Raw genomic sequence first — 6,584 nt, 5'->3', positions numbered from 1 at the left:
AAAGGTCATTTATGACAACAGACATTTTGGTTTGTTAATTCACTGAGATAAGCATCTGTGATGTGATGATTATTCATGTTCCTACAATAGAATATAGATGGTGATTGCCTGCACATCCACCTGATAGCAAACCTGAATGGTGTTTGGCAATATCAAAAGAAAATGTTGTTCATGCATTCAATGCAAAACAATGGAATGGATGCCTGCTAAAATGTCAACTGATGGACTATTCTGGTCATCTGGTCTGAACGCGAGCTCATTCTTTGTTTGAACACGAATTCCATGAATTGTTATGTCAAGCTTATATGTCGCTTTGGAAACGAGTGAAGTGCCTAACCAACTGAGAAAAAAGCAAGGTCATTTGTACCGACGTGTACATGAGCTAATTACAAATGGCTTATTCTGTGGGCAGACTAGACTTTACCTGTTATGCCAGCACGAAAGAAAAATGTCGTGTTTTTTTTTTCGTAAATGAAATGTCAAGATGAAACTATGATATATAGTACGGAAGATGTTAGATATGATTAGGATATCAAATTAGGTAAGATGAAGTGAAAATAACTGGCTTTAACATGAAGAAACCTTAACCATTCCAATGCAAAGAACAATATGACAACTCAGTAAGTCTATAACCAGTCAGTATCAACGGCGTAAATCCGTCCTGAGGAGTGGGGGAGGGGGGGGGGGGGGGGGGATGATCGGCGATAGTCACCATCACCACGATTACAAGGTCATAACCGGACCGGCGCAGCCTGGGGGGCGCACACATACACACACTTTACAGTGATCGAATGTTTGCATCCTCCACTCTTATTCATGAAATATAAAGTGGGAGGGAAGTGGCAGCAAAAATATGAAGAATTTTGTTCTTGTTTGTTTTTTCTGTTTGTTTGTTGTGGTTGTTTTTTGCTTGTCAGCCGACATTCGGCGGAAAATCAGACCTTAAAAGTATTGTAACTTTTATATTGTTGTTTCTCTTGTCTTTTGATTTTCTTTCTTCTTGACTGACAGGCGATTTTGATCCCCCCCCCCCCCCACTATTTTTCAAACGTAGCATCGCCCTGAATGGGGGAGGGTGTGGGAGGGGGTGTACCCCTCCCATACGGTGAGAACTTTTTGCATTTTGTTGTTGTACATGGTGCAATTTGATGCATGTTTTTGCGCGTTTTGTCGACTTGAAATAGTCCCACTTTTTTAGGGTAGCAGTATATTTTGATGTCGATCGTTATTAAACAATTTCGCTATAAAGTTGTATCATTTAAATAAACTTGTTATATTAATTATTACACTGAATATCATGAACGCGACCGAACTCGAGCGAGCGGAGCGAGCGAGGGGGCGGGGGGGGGGGGGGTGGGGATGGGAGGGGGTATCCCCCTCCCACGGTGAGAACTTTTTGGATTTTCATGTTGTAAATGGCAATTTAATGCATCTTTTTGCCCGTTTTGTCGACTTGAAACAGTCCCACTTGTGATAACAGTATATTATAATGTCGATCATTATCAAACATTTTCGCTATAAAATGGTATCATTTGAATAAACTTCTTGTACTAATTCTTACACTGAATATCATGAACGCGACCGAATCCGAGCGAGCGGAGCGAGCGAGGGGGAGGAGGGAAGGGTGTGGGAGGGGGAGGGGGGAGGGAGTCGCCTTGTTTAAAGGCTATCCTTCCGTCCGTCCGTGATGAGTTTTGTGGACAGCGTAACTAAAAAACTTTTTGAGGTATCCTAATGAAACTTGGCATGTATGTGTATTATGGGGGTGAAGTTGTGCCTGTCAACTTTTAGGTGCACATGCTCAAGGTCAGAGGTCAAAAGGTCAAGGTCAAATACGTAAAATTTCACTATTTCCACCATATCTATGCAATGCCTAAAAATATTTTCTTGAAACTTAGTGTATATATGTATTATCCAATTAAGATTCTCTGGTGAAAGTTTGGGGTCATGAGGTCAAAGGTCAAAGGTCAAAAGGTCAAGTAAAAATATTAAAATTTCACTTTTTTCTCCGTACCTTGGAAATTGTTCAAGGTATCTTCATGGAGCATACATGTACCGACTGGCAGTGATTATCTAGACAATTTAGGGTTCATGGGGTCAAAGGTCAGGGGTCAAAGGTCAAGGGCAACACTTCAAAATTTTACTATTTCCCTCATGTTTATGCAATGCCAGCAGGATTATTTTTTTTTAACACTTGGGGTATGCATATAACCTAATAGAGATTCTCTGGAAAGTTTTTTTTTTCTTTTTCTGTTTTGCCTCAAAGGTCAAAAGGTCAAAGATCAAGTGAAAGTGCTGAACTAACTTTTTCATCCATATCTCGGAAGTGGCTCAAGTTATCTTGAAACTTACTACATATCTATGCATGTTCTGCCTGACAGTGATTATCTTATGAATTTTAGGGTCAAAGGCCAGATGAAAATGGTTAAAAATTTACTATTCAGTACAGAAATTGCACTTTTTCTCCATACCTTGAAAATTACTCAATGCCTAAACGTATGAATGGGTAAAAGTCAAGTTAAAGTCCTTAAATCCCCAAATACATGCTCTCCTATTCATCCAATTAAACCTAGGTCAAGGAAGGTGAATATTCAACACATTTGTGACAAACTTGTCATTTTAATATTTTGCCAATTTTGTGAAGATGTAATCACACATTGTCCACATGTACTATCTAGACCTATTAGGAGAATCATGCATTATGGCGGAGGCATACCAGTCGCCATAGCGACATTTCTAGTTGTATTTTGAAGTTGTAAATGGTGCAATTTTTATGCACGTTTGCGTGTTTTATCCATTTGAAACAGTCCAACTTGTTTAAGGTAGCAGTATATTTTGATGTAGATTACATAGAACAATTTGCCTATAAAGATTATTCAAATAAATTTATTGTATTATCTTTCTTACAATGAATATCATGAACGCTGTCTGTTAAGGAATCAAACAGATAAAGCAAGAAAAGCATTCGTCCTCCCGCTCGACGGAGCTTTTGCGTTTTTAGAATTGAAATAAAGCGATCTGAAGCACACTTTTTGTGGAAAATTCGGCAAGTGTTATTCCCCAAAGTGTACTAAGTCTGTAGAGGGGACCAAGCAAAAGGAGGGTGGCAAGATACCTCTCCCATATTCGACGGAGTTTTTTTTTTCAGTTTTAGAACTGAAATTCAACAATCTGGTGCACACTTTTGTTGGAATATCTGGAAATTTGTCAATCAGAGAAGGTGGGAGGGGAGAGGCCCTGCCCCTCCTACACGAGGGAGACTCTGTATTTTCTGATTGCATTTAAAAATTTTGGTGCACACATTTTGTGGCATATTTGGAAAACTGTCTATGTTCAAAGTGTAGCCACAGTCTACTTGTATGCATAGGGCGGGGGGGGGGGGGCAAGCAGGGAGAAGATTATCACCACCCTTCCCGTACGAGGGAGCTATTGGCTTTTCAAATTGAGATATCTCGCATACGCATATTGATGGAATATTTGGGAAATTAAAAAAAAAACCAAAAATAACAAAAAACAAAAACCCACTGATCTGGGGGAAGTGAGCGAGGAGAGTGTTGGTTAAGAGGGGATATTCTCCTTGTACATGAGGGAACATTAATATTTTGAGTCTTCGGAATTAAAGTGATAAGTCTTGTTTACTCAGAATTATTCAGATTTTTTTTGTGGTAAATCTGAAAAGTGTACGAAGGCTAGGGAAAGGGGCACAGAGGGGGAGTGCTTAGGGGTATCCCCCTCTCAAGCACGAGAGATTTTGCATTTTTAAAATTGAAATTCAACGGTCTGGTGCACACTTTGAGTGAAATGTTGAAAAACTTATGATCTTGCTTAATGAAAGGTTGAAACCAAGCGGGGAAAAGGTTGATTGAAAGAAGATATCCCCTCCCACCCGCGGTGGATGTTTTGTGTTCTTTTTTTGTAACTGAAGTGACAAACCTGGTGCACACTTAGAAACATTTGAGAATCTGTCAATCTAAAAAGAAAAAAAAAAAGAAAAGGACCGAAAGGGGGAGGAGGTGGGAGGAGGTATCCCCCTCCCACGCGAGAGAGATTTTTATTTTTTTTGTCAGAATTGAAATTCTGCAATCTGTTGTATACTTTGGATAAGATATCTCGACAGTTTTCTAAAAAAAGAAGAAAAAGATATCCCCTCCCACCCGCGGTGGATCTTTTGTGTTCTTTTTTGTAACTAAAGTGACAGACATGGTGCACACTTAAAGGAGACCTCCAGATGATTTTCAGATTTTTACATTTGAACAACTATACATTAGTTATACTGAGGACAGAGTTTCAGAATTTGTGATAATTAGGATGAAGAATAAGAATATTTTCAAAATTTAGAACAAATTGCAATGAACAAGGATGATGACATGGCAGAGTCACCATAATAATGCATGAGTTGGGGCTCAAGGAAGCAGAACAAAAGAAGAAGGCACGCATAGATTATTCACAGGTGAACTTGCTAGCAAGCGGTATTGTAATGGAATTACACTGCTACATTTCTGAAATATGTGAACCTCCTATGTCATCATCCTTGTTCAGTGTAATTTGTTTAAGGTATTTCAAAGTATTGTTTCTCTGCTCAAGAACCACAATAAATTCCACAAATGTATACATGGAGTTGTCGATTTACGTACAACATAATGTGAAATTATGAAAATCGCCTGGAATGTCCCTTTAAGATAAAACATTTGGAAATCTGTCAATCTAAAAAGAAAAAAAAAAGGAAAAGGACTGACGGGGGAGGAGGTATCCCCCTCTCACGCGAGAGAGATTTTTTTTTTTTTCAGAATTGAAATTCTGCAATCCGGTGCACACTTTGGATAAGATATTTCGAAAGTTTTCTATAAAAAACGCTAGAAAATTTTCCTCATTTCGGGAATCATTGGGGATCAGAATGATATGTCCCCCCCCCCCCCCCCCCGTCCGCGACCTCCGTCCTCAAGGATCGACGCCCCTGCATATGAGGATGCTTTTGCATTTTTAGAATTCAGATAAAAATTATCTCGTAGATATACATTTATGATGTAATCTGGGAAATTTCAATCTCAGAAGTGTACTTTTTTTGGGGGGGGGAACCCTCCGTTAATTGAAAGTATTTAGATATCTCCTCCCACCCAGGGAACTTTTGCTTTTTTTTTTTTTTTTTTTGAAGTAACAGACCCCGGTGCATACACTTTAGAGGAAACATTTGACTTCTGTCAATCTAAAAGTGTATTAAGTATAAAGGACTGAACGGGGAGGGTATGGAAGGGGTATAGGCCTATCATCCTCTCACGCGAGTTTTTTTTTTTTTTTTTTTTTGCATTTTCAGAATTGAAATTTAGCCATCTTTGGGTGAAATATTTAGACAGTTTTCTATCAAAAAAGTAAGAAATGTCCACACCTCGGGAGCGACGAGGAGGAGCAAAATAATATGTTTGTCCCCGACTTATATTGGAGAACCTCCCCCCCCCCCCCTCGACGCCTCTGCCACTGATGCCTCGATGATGAAATATTAGGAAATACGTCAACCTTAAATTGTGCAAAGTGACAAAGGGACCCAGTAGTGGAGCTTTTGCATGTTTATGATTGCGATTCAACGATCTGGTCCATAGTTTTGGCGTTATTTGGACAATTTTCCATTAAGAAAGTTCGACATTTTGTCCTCATCTCGGGAATTGCTTGGGGACAAATGATTTGTCTGCCCTCAACATTTCCGTAGGGGAGGGGCGCAAATGCCCCTTTGCCTCTCCCCCCCCCCCCCCCCCCCCCGATAGAATCAACGTCCCTGATCATCCCTGTCTATGCCCATATAGATGTATCCAGACTGAGTCATCAGAGTCATCATCGTTTCAGGAATGATTCAGGAAATGGGGGGGGGGGTCAATTATGGCGGTATAGTTTTTTATATATATACATAGTTTGTTTGTTTAATTCGTACATAATTTGCGGATAGCCCCGAGTTGCTCGCGTCATGTAGCATGTTTACATGTAGGTCTATACTATTTGACGTTGTCACCGTTTGGACCATACCTTATGTCGATAATTTATTACTTTCTTCGCGAGCGAGCAAAGCGAGCGAGCGCTTGAAAAAATATGTACACGAAAAAAAAATTACCCGAGTCAGTTGACTCATTTAGGTCAAATCTACTGAGTCATTGCTGTTGTGAAACCTCTTTAAGTTCCTTTGAGTAAAAAGACTCGTTTTATCGAATCTAACGAGTAAAATGACTGACACGGAATTACAATAATGAGTTACGAAATCGATGACTCATATTGCATCATCTCTCTTTGACTCAGTAACTGTTATAGATGAGTCAACCAACTAATTTTATGTGACATGCGAGTCCAATAAGTCGATTATAATCGATCATGTAATAACTTCAAGCAAAAGAATTAACTAGTTTTCAGAAAATATTTTCTAAAATATATTTCTGATGCTGTCGCGGATGGGTAAATTGTATTATTTTCAAATATTTATAATTTCATACAATTTATGAAATATTCAGCTCTGTTATCAGAAGATAAGTCTTGATAAATGAATAGATATTCTATTTCAAAACAGTAACCACATACATAAATACAATTTTACGACATGGGTATAT

The sequence above is a fragment of the Diadema antillarum genome, unplaced genomic scaffold (assembly GCF_040938485.1).
Source record: "Diadema antillarum isolate AM-2024a unplaced genomic scaffold, OU_Dant_1.0 seq00001187_RagTag, whole genome shotgun sequence".
In the NCBI taxonomy this organism is placed as follows: domain Eukaryota; kingdom Metazoa; phylum Echinodermata; class Echinoidea; order Diadematoida; family Diadematidae; genus Diadema; species Diadema antillarum.
This window is presented reverse-complemented; position numbering follows the sequence as displayed.